This window comes from Microtus pennsylvanicus, chromosome 4 (genome assembly GCF_037038515.1).
Source record: "Microtus pennsylvanicus isolate mMicPen1 chromosome 4, mMicPen1.hap1, whole genome shotgun sequence".
NCBI classification, from domain to species: Eukaryota; Metazoa; Chordata; class Mammalia; order Rodentia; family Cricetidae; genus Microtus; species Microtus pennsylvanicus.
Genome location: NC_134582.1, coordinates 85,877,153 through 85,888,204, shown reverse-complemented (window position 1 = coordinate 85,888,204; position 11,052 = coordinate 85,877,153). Strand labels below are relative to the sequence as shown.

General features: G+C 44.8%; 1 protein-coding gene across 4 annotated transcripts in view; it reads left to right on the top strand.

Annotated features, from left to right (window-relative positions):
• Positions 1 to 10,026: 10,026 nt before the first annotated feature.
• The window catches only part of Cap2 (cyclase associated actin cytoskeleton regulatory protein 2), a 140,191-nt gene continuing 139,165 nt past the window's right edge, over positions 10,027 to 11,052 (top strand). The window contains exon 1 of one of the 4 annotated variants that reach the window (XM_075969759.1): positions 10,027 to 10,356. The gene's annotated coding sequence lies outside the window, so the exon portion shown is untranslated. The remainder of the gene's footprint in view (positions 10,357 to 11,052) is intronic. The other 3 variants (XM_075969760.1, XM_075969761.1, XM_075969758.1) reach the window with 3 other exon arrangements.

The following is an 11,052-nucleotide window of genomic DNA, read 5'->3' as shown; positions in this document are numbered from 1 at the left end:
ATACTGAATTGAAATTGCATTGTTTCTAAAAGCCGGGAAATCATAGAAAGTAGAGCATTGTTTTCCAGGTCTGAGGTCTGGCAAGGAGAAAGGTTTGAAGTTAATCCCTCTTGTTCATGATTGTTGAACTAAGTCGGACAGAAACTTGGAGAGCCAGAGGTGTGTTCTGCAACAATGTCTGCACGTGTCCTGGCTAGGAAACTACCTGGCTCGAAGAAGCCATAACCTGGGAATTTTCCGTGCTGTGACGGCCATCTTAAAAGTTGCAGGTTGTTTTAATTATGTATGTGTGCATATAAAATTATATACCTATACATAAGTATATATATATATATATATATATATATGCACTTAATACACCTTAAGAAAAAAACATAAATATAATATTTATTTCATAGCTCACCCCTGACATATTTGTTTAAAGTAGTTGGGGGACAGTTGTAATTTCTCCTACTAGACTCGTCCAATCTCGGCCCACAGAGCCACATGCCATGAACGTGGTTCGGTACAAAACTGAAAGCTTAAGGCCTTATAAGCTATGTTGCCATTGTTTTGCAACTTCATTGTGAAGTTCTCAAGCAAGAGCTTTGGAGATGGCAATATTGTATTGTGATGTCAGAAGTCTGAACACACCTATTGGACAACACCTACTTTCCAGATCATTCTCTGGCTGCTGTGTGTCACATGTTGCGTCAACCGGGATTGACTGCAAGTGCTCTATGTGTCGCATAAGTGGATTCTATGGTATTCACTCCACTTCAGAACGGGGTGTTTGTTTTGACTAAATCATAGCCATAGCTGTCCGGGCTCCTACACAGTCTCTTGTCTCCATCTCGAGCTCAGCCGCTGCAGCAGTATAAACACTTTCCTCTGCCATACCTAAGGGAGACTGACAAGAAGACTCCACTTTATAAACATAATTTTGAATACTCATTAAATATGTGTTTGTTTTTATTTTGTGCATATGGAGGCTTTGCCTGCGTGTATGAATGTGCACCAGGTGTGTGCAGTATTAGCAGAAGCCAGGAGAGGGTGTCAGGTGCCCTGGAACCAGAGTTAATGAATGATCATGAGCTGCCACATTGGTGCTGGAAACCCAGTCTGGGTCATCTGGAAGAGCAACACATGCTCTTTACCGCTGAGCCCCCCAAACCAAAATCTCATTCTCTTTTTAAACTATACATTATGATTTTACTTTTAGTGTACTTGAGAACAATACATATAAAAACACATAAAAGACATAAAAACAATCTATTCATTACTGTTCTTATGATTATGAGGTATCAAATACCTGACCAAGACCAATGCAAGGGTGGAGACGCGTGCTCTGACTTGGGTTTGGGGCTATGCAGTCTGTCATGGTGGAGAAGGTATTACAGAACAATAGGTATGGCCGTGGCTGTAGGAAGGTAAAGAGCTGTTTGCTAATAACTCCTCAGACCATTGAGCATTAGATGGGACAGAAAGTGGGGCTGGCAGCTGCTGCACGTGAGAGACGGCCCGCTACCTCGCTGGCCCTGGTGGCACTGGTGAGGAAAAGCTGGCCCCGATGGAATAAACTAGTCTCACTCCTTGCCAGCTGCCACAGGCAGGAGAGCTGGACCCACCTCTAGCCTGAGCAAGGTGGGAGAGCTGGCCCTGGTGGCTCAGGTGTAGGAGAATAGGCAGGCTGACCAACTCAGCTGCCATCCGGGCCCAGATCCAGGGCTTTGAGTTGGCCCAACCCAATATCTACCCCACCCATGACCTGCTGGAGCACGTGAAGGGGCTGGTCCTGCAGTTTGCAGGCACAAGGGTAATGGGTGGATGGAGAGTATTCATGAGCACATTCTGGGGGTCGGGGGACATTGTGTGGTATCCTTTCTTTCCCACTGAGTAATGACTTAAAATAAACCTGAGCTTTGAATCCCAGCTTTTAAATATCAACAGTAGAAACTTCAAAAGGGAAAATATTTTAAAATTGAGAATCATTTCCTTTTAATTGAATGAATAGACTATACATTTCAAAGGCGCCTAGAAAAAAGAAGAGATTGCTATGAACTAAATTTTTTGGGTATGGCTCCAGTGAGTCATTGGAATCTTAAAACCATCTATGGGTTTGTAAAGATCTGCTGTACATGTATTTGACAAATATATCAATCTAAAATATGGAATTTGTGGAGTTCACAGTCTGCTAAAAAACAAAATAAAACAACCCCACAAAACTCTTCCCCTCTTCACAAGCTGGAAGTGGTGGCTTAGGCCTAAAATCTCAGCACCCAAGAGGCTAAGGACAGAGGATTGGCAGTTCAAGGCTGGCCTGCCCTTTGTAGAAAACTTTAAAGATAGATAAATGTGTGGGATGATGGATGGTGATGGATGGATAGACAGACAGAAAGACAGACAAACAGAGCAAGAAGAAGATGGCTAGAAGCAATGGAAGAGGAGGGACATTTTCTAAACTGTTCTCAGCACAGAGGCACGGTAGAGTAAGTATGGGTGACAATGGCTTGAATACTCCAAAATAGCTAATAAAAAGAATCTTGGGTGTTTCGAACATTAAAAATGATGTATCCCTGGAATGATACAAACACCAATCCTGATATGACTGACCGTTACGTACTATGCCTGCCCTGAAATGCCACATCATACTCCCTAAATGATATCACGACTATGTGTAGGTTGAACAGTTCTTTTACTTTTTGGGATAAGGACTTACTTTGGAGTCCTTCTTGACAGTTCTTTTACTTTTTGGGATAAGGACTTACTTTGGAGTCCTTCTTGGCTTACAACGTATGATAATCCCCGCCTCTACATCCTGAATGCTGGAATTATAAGCATGCACTGGTATGCCTGGTTTCTAGGAAGTAGTCTTTGAAACCTATCCAGAGGTCCCAAGTTCAAGAATCCTTGTTCACATGATAAATGAAAATTGTCATTTTTAGCATCTGTGGAGCCTGAGGAAGTCCACCGTTGGCGCCTTCTGTTTATAGTTCATCCATCGCTCTTCTGCACTCTGACTTCCCCAGACTCCAGCTATTTGTGAACGGATATAACCATGAAAGTGATGTCACAGAACCATCACGCTGGGAAAAGGGGATGATTCCCTGTGACACCCGACCATTTCACATGGCTGATCCAGTAACCGAGAGATATGGAGCCCGGAGAGGCTGTGTCTGTAGATGGTGGTGACAGACACAGGGTGATAGACGTGACATGGAAGTGACATGACTTCAGCAAGCTCTGTTGTACTTCGCAGCTGCTCGCTTGAGTGAGTTCTCAGCATGGCTTCTCAGGGTCACTCATCATCGCACTGTGGACCACAGCTGCTGGTGGGAGACTAAGGTGGGGTGATTACTTTAGGCCAGGAGATTAAGGACAACCTGGACGTCTTTGAAAGGCCCCAACAAACACACACACAAGCACGTACGCACTCACATCAAATGACAAAAGTCTGAACTATTTTAACTTTGTCTAGGGGTCTTCACTTCTTTGACATGGATTCTCAAGGCTCCTCTTTCATTGGGCAGGAGAAGAATCAGGATTCAAGAGTTGAGTTACCAAGTTTCCCTCTTTGAGAAGAAAAGAATTCTCCACAGTCAGAGCTGTTAATTCTGCTGAGGGAGCCTGGGTCTTGCATGGGTTAGGCAAGACTTAGTATACCTGTCTGTCCGTAGCTCATGAACTTTGGAGGACTCCCCCAACTTTCACTACAATTTTCTCTGCCTTGCTGATCCTCATGCATACAGTCACTCCCTGTGCATCCTTGGGTTCTACTTCTGTCTCAGTTATTGTTCTATTGCTGTGAAGAGACACCATGGGCAAGGCCACTGATGAAGGAAGGCATTTAACTCAGGGCTTGTTTACAGTTTCAGAGGGTTAGACCATGACCATCACGGCAGGGAGCAGGGTGACAAGCAAGCAGGCATGGTGCTGGAGCAGTAGCTAAGCGCTTGCATCCTAACTACAGGCAGCAAGCAGAGGAAGAGAGAGAGAAGGAGGAAAGGAGGAAGGGAAGGAAGGAGGAAGGGAGGAGGGAAGGAGGGAGGGAGGGAGGGAGGGAGGGAGGGAGGGAGGGAGGGAAACTCAGTCTCTCATGGGCTTTTGAAATCTCAACGCCCACCCCTAGTGACACACCTTATCAAAAAAAGGCAACCTCCTAATCTTTCCCAAACTGTTCCACCAACTGGAAGACCAAGAATTCAAACATACGAGACCACAGGGGTCATTCTCATCCAAAGCACCACTTTATCTTTGTATGAAAACTATTCTTTTGTGTGACAAAACTCTAGTTTAAATACATCTGTACTGAATAGGAGCAGACAATTCTCCCTTCCATCATTATTCCCTAAACCACACACTAAAGTAATTTTTACAGCTTTAGTTACTGTATGAAGTAGTTCAACCAATCTAGAGATTGCTAAAGTATACAAGAAGGGTAATTAACACGCAACTATTATAAGATATTTATTTACTCAAGGATCTGAGAATTGTCCAGAGTCTTAGAACTGGTCTCCCATGGATACAAATCAGCTCAATAAAAGGGAGATGTGACAATTTTATTTCTTGATTGATTGATTGTGTGTGTGCATGTTTAAATGTCCATGTGTGAGTGTGTATGTGGGGGCCAGAGGATGTCAATCATTCCCCAAGAGGGACCTCCCAGTTTATAGTATCTCACTGCCCTGGATGTTAACAAGTAGACCAGGATGGCTGGCCCGCAAGCCCCAAGGACCTGCCTGTCTCTGTCTCAGCAGCCCCCGGATTACAAGCAGACCTCACCATACTTAACTCTCTGACACGGATTCCGAGACAGGCAAGCCAAGCATCTTATCAACCATCTCCCCAGCTCGAACTCTCTCTCAATGACGCAGGCACAAAATTAGTAATAATTGGTGAGGTATCTAATTTTGTACTGATCATTTGTGATATGATAAATTGATTTCTTTCATTTTTTTCTTATTTCTATAAAATGTGCTGGTTAGAAGAAGTCCAGCCAGACTCTGGGTCCAAATCTCAGGCAATATTATCCTATGATCTTGGTCAATAGCTGCACCTTTCTGTGGTGAGTTCTTGACATACAAATGGAGGATAATAACAGTACCCAAGTCATAAGGTTGCGAAGTTAATAAATATATAAAATAGTTAGAACAGGTGATAGTATCACACATGGTAATGGCTTAGTATTTTTTCAGTTATTTTTAATTAACACATCAATTGTAATATTTCTACTTAATTATACTTATTTCTGTGAAAAGGGAGAAAGATATTTATACTTATAATTAACAATTGTAAGACAGGTAAGAGAACTTAAAATAAGATTATGGTTCCTTTAATTTAAATATCAATCTAGGATTGCATTTCTTAGTTAAATTTTTTTCTTTCTTCTTTTCTTAACATTTTAAAATTGATTTTATTGAGCTATGCATTTCCTTTCTCTCCCCTACCCTTCAACCCTCTCCCATGGTCCCCATGCTCCCAATTTACTCAGGAGATCTTGTCTTTTTTTATTTCCCATGTAGATTTGATCCACGTAAGCCTCTCTTAGGGTCCTCACTATTGTCTATGTTCTCTGGAATTGTGAGTTGTAGGCTGGTTTTCTTTGCTTTACGTCTAAAGTCCACTTATGAGTGAGTGCACATGACATTTGTATTTCTGGGTCTGGGTTACCTCACTCAATGTTTTCTAGCTCCATCCATTTGCCTGCAAATTTCAAGATGTCATGTTTTTCTGCTGTGTAGTACTCCACTGTGTAAACGGACCACATTTTCCTTATCCATTCTTCAGTCAAGGGGCATTTAGGTTGTTTCCAGGTGATTCTGGCTATGACACACAATACAGCTATGAACATAGTTGAACACATGTCCTTGTGGCACAGTTGAGTATCCTTTGAATATATACCCAAAAATGGTATTGCTGGGTTTCTTGATTTCCTGAGAAATTGCCACACTGACATCCAAAGGGGTTGTACCAGCTTGCACTCCACCAGCAATGCAGGAGCGTTCCCTTTACTCCACAACCCCTCCAGAATAAGTTGTCATCAGTGTGTTTGATCTTGGCCATTCTTACAGATATAAAATGAAATCTCAGAGTTGTTTTGATTTGCATTTCTTTGATGGCTAAGAATGTTGAGCATTTCCTTAAGTGTCTTTCAGCTATTTTAGATTCCACTGTTGAGAGTTCTCTGTTTAGGTCTATACCTCATTTTTTTGAATTATTTGCTTTTTGATGACCAATTTCTTAAGTTCTTTGTATATTTTGGATATCAGATCTCTGTCCAATCTGGGGTTAGTGAAGATCTTTTCCTATTCTGTAGGCTGCTGTTTTGTCTTGTCGACCATGTCCTTTGCTTTACAGAAGCTTTTCAGTTTCAGGAAGTCCCATTTATTAGTTGTTTCTCTCAGTGTCTGTGCTGCCAGGATTATATTTATGGAGTGGTCTCCTGTGTCAATGCGTTCAAGTGTACTTCCCACTTTCTCTTCTATGAGGTTCGGTGTGGTTGGCTTTATGTTGAGGTCTTTGATCTATTTGGACTTGAGTTTTGTGCATGGTGATAGATATGGATCTATTTTCATTCTTCTACGTGCTGATATCTAGTTATGCCAGCACCATTTGTTGAACATGCTTTCTTTTTTTTTCTATTTTATATTTTTTGCTTGTCAAAAATCAGGTGTTCGTAGGTGTGTGGATTAATATCTGGGTCTTTGATTCGGTTCTATTGGTCCTCCTGTCTGTTTTTATGCCAATACCAGACTGTTTACAGTACTGTAGCTCTGTAGTAAAGTTTGAAGTCGGGATTGTGATGCCTTCAGACGTTCCTTTATTGTACAGGATTGTTTTGGCTGTCCTGATTTTCTTGCTGTTCCATATGAAGTTAAGAGCTTAAATTTTTTAATCAATCGCAGTTCTCTCTTGGTATCCCAGGGCTCTTCCACACACCCACACCCTTACTATAAAATGGTGCAGTGTTGCTTACAGCTTAGACTGTCCTATAGTATACTCCGCTTGCTTCTAGTACCCAGACAGTGGAAACATCACAGAAATAATTGCATACAGTATTGCTTAGAGATTAATGACAAGAATAAAAATTGTACATGTTCCCTACACAGTTTTTATTTCAGAGATTGTAAGTCTGAGGTTGGCTGGATCCTTGGGTGTGGAAGCTGTGCAGGTGGAAGGTCAATAGCATTGGTATTCGACTTGCTGACAGTGCTGCATTCTGGGTACCCGGGATGTGAGCAGCGCAGTATAGCATCAACTATTTGTAGAACAAATGTTCTCGAGTCGTCTGCTGGTATAAATGACTACTGGTAATTTTCCACTGGGAACTTGTTAAAATAAAACACGAAGTCCTACAGTACACTGGCAGCAGTCTTTTGGTCTTTTGACTCCAGAAAAGGAGAGTTTGTGGAGCGATACCGTCATCTTCTTGGCTTCCTTGGGAACCAAGAAAAGCCTTGGGGAAGAACCGTTTGTTGTGTGTTTTCTATTTGCCTGGGAGAGACCTTACCAGTGGAGCAAAAAAGATTGCCATCAAACACCAAGGCTCAGTGATCCCATCTTAGATCCTAGCATCCCTGGGGGTAGAACAGGATTTGCAGAGTGGTCTGGTCACCTAGAATAGGTTCCTTTGGGGGAACACTCTGGAATGCAGGGGCTCTCCCTGTCCCCATCGGTCATGGTGGCTGCTGCTTAGCTGAAAGTATTTTAAAAGACTCACTGGCTCCCATATAATACACCGTTACAAGGGGAGAATTTTTCACCAAGCAAGTTCAATGGTGGTTAACATTCTGTGAATCAGTCAGAGAGCTAGGTGCTTTGGAACCTGCCAGAGCTGAATGCACTCACCTTCCTAAAAGTGTACGTGGGGCTACAACCAGATGCCAGAGCATTAAACTTTGAGAGATGACAAAGTGGGAAAGTCCGGAGTGCCCCGGCCCTCTGGGCTGGGATCAGTGTTCTTACAAAGAGATTGGAGGGGGTAGTGGGAGATAGAGGTGCTTGCTGCCAAGTCTGTCACCCTGAGCTCCATCTCTAGGACACACGTAATGGAAAAAGAAAACCAACTTCTGCAAGTTGTCTTCTGACCTCCACATGTGTGCTGTGGCATGTGCTTGCAAGGCGGGTCAACAAGCTTTAGGGAAGTCTAGCTCAGCCCTTTCTTCTTCCTTCCAGCTCCACCACTTTCAGATTCTGACCAAGAACATTATCCACGAAGAGGACTCAGTGATGCCTCTGTGGACACAACCTTGAACACAGAAAATGTCACCTCTGATTCCTTGGACTCTTCAGGACTGGTTGGAAAAATGTGGGCCATCATTTTAGAGAGTTATGAAAAGACTCTTGGGATGTCTGTCCCTTGGAGACACACCACGCATGGGTCTTACGGTTGGTGGGACTAAGTGGGAAGCATGGTAAAGATGCTCCTGCAGGCTGCTTTTCTTTCTGGTCCTGTGAATCACCACGGATTGGCCATTGCTATATCAATTCTGCTTTTAAAAGTCGTTAGCAGTCTCCCAGTGTCTACTACTGAGGGTTTAATGTCTTGGGGTAGAATTGAAGGCCTCCTTCCACATGACAGTCCTCTAATCCAGCTTCCTTTATGGCCTTATCTACCCTCCTGCTTCCTCTTCTCCATTTCTCTCCCCAACCCCTCTCAGGCACTGAGACAGAATCTTGCACCATCAGCCTAGGGAGGCCTCTAACTATGTAGCCCAGGCTGGTTTGAACTTGGCGCCATCTTCCTGTCTCAACCTCCTAAGCTCTGGGGCCATTCTCTCTTCCGTTCTTTCTTCTGCCTAAAATCCCACCTTTCACTCACGCTAGAAAACACCCCGGGCCCTCTGGACCCAACGGCCTCCTCTCATCTCTCCTTCCAGGAGCTCTGTGAATATTTTGGACATTCCTCATCATCTTCTCACTCTGTGGCTACATCCACAGTCTTCCATCTTTCCGTTACATTACAAATTCAATGACAGAACTGTGCCTTCATCTTATACTCCACGGTACATCATAGTCTAATATAAAATCCAGCAGGTAGGCCTCTGCATCCATGGATCTTCCATCTGTGGAGTCAACCAACCGTGGATTTAAGATATTAGAGGTGGAGTTGAACAGCTTCAATCATTGTCTTTGCTGCCCCCCAGACAGTACATTACAATGACTGCTTACATGGCATTTCTATTGTATTGGGTACTGTGAGTCACCTGGACTTGATCAGCACTCAGGAAGGTTCCAGCAGTATGCAAATGCTATGCCATTTTACACAGTAGTCTTAAATATCTCCAGACCTTGCCAGTGGTGGTGCACGCTTTAATCCCAGCACTCAAGAGGCAGAGGTAGAAAGATGTCTGTGAGTTTGAGAACAGCTTGGTTTACATAGTAAGTCCCAGGTCTGTGAGGGCTACGCACTGAGACACTGTCTCAAAAGTTAAACAAAACCCCTCATTTGTTCAATGAAGAGATTCATGCCCAGTATTCCAGACTGTCCTTTTTCTGAAGAGGCAGTTTCTGACTCCCCTCCCCTTTCCTCTTTCTTCTCTTTCTGTTTCCCCTCTCTCTTCCCCTCAAAACACGTTACCCTTATACCCTTCCCAATATCCACTAAATAAACTCTGTACCCCCCCTCAAAAAAAAGAAAAAAAAAGGAAATTGAAAATCAATCCTTTCTAACTAACTGATTATGCTAACCAGAGAGAAAAACTCCCAGGTCTGTAAGTATGGACCATATACATAGAGGAAGGGGCATTGTCTACAAATAAACAGCTGCGGAAGTAGGATAGCTGGGGTTATATTTGTTCCTAAATAATCAGATGACTTCTTAAAGTTGGTATATTATTTTAAAGTTACTATTAAACAACATTGTAAGGAAGTATCAATTGCCCTGAATCTACAGTCTATCTAAAGAGATAAATGCGTCTGTAGCCCTTTATCCTTTACCTCGAGCTGGAGGACATTCGAGTTTACCTCATTATCCCTCTCTTTGCCAGGGTCATTGTGTATCACCCCCCAGCCAGTAGCCACTAGACCTTTCCAGACCTCTTTGAAAACCTGGAGGAGACGAAGGAATTTCCTGCTTGTACTGGTCATCGCCTCTGCCCTCCCATCTCTCTTCTCCCACAGCCCATCTGCGCCTCTTCTCTGCTCCCTTCGTTGCCTCCCCCGCCCTCAGCTGGGCGCTCCCGGCCCCTCCCGCGCGCGTCTGTATTTGGAGCTGCCGGAAGCCGCGGGCGACTCTCCCCGCGAGCAGCGTGACCGGCTCGGGCTCCCGTGCAAGGGGGGGGAGGCTGAGGCAGCGCAGGGCCTGCGGGACGAGGGCGCGCGAGTGACCGAAGCCAGCTTTGCATCACCGAAGCCGGAACCTGGGCTCCACAGCAGGTCAGGCTGGAACACGCGGGGAACCTGGGGAAATTGGGAGGGGGGTGGTGGGCTTGCCTAGGCTCCGGGCGGGCGCTCGCAAGTTGCGCGCTCCGGTGTGTGTGTGGGGGGGGGTGGTGGCCAGGACGACGGGAAGAAAGGCGACGCGGGCTCAGGGATCTGAGGCCACCCAGATGTGAGAACTGGGCACACGAGGACGTGGGATTCCGGGACCCGGTGCCCGGGGCGGTCCTCATCTGGGTCAGTGCAACCCAACGCTCTAGCTGCTCCCCAGGCGCTGAGGACCGCGAGTTCCAGGCTGTAGGGTCACCCGTAGCCTGCTGGTCGACAGCCACCTCACCCTGGGGTGGTCTAACTTCGAGGGGTCTCCACTGCCCTACTCTGAACCTCTCACTGGTTCCTGTGTGGGTTTCATTGAGATGGCTCTTGCCAGTACCACCTCTATTCGAAAGTGCTGGAAGGGAAGAAACCTGGCTTCTCTGCGGAACCTGACTTGAGGCCATGAGTCACTTCTAAAAAATGCAAACGTAACTAAGGCTTTGAAGGGACCGCTCTGAAAATGGTACCCTGCAGCTGCTCACTGACTGCCCCAAAGGGGCTTGTTTGTGACATCAGCAATCTTGTCATCACTTAGGCTGTTGGTCGGCTATGCACATGAGAATATTTATTCTCATCAGCACCACAAAGAGGCTGTGC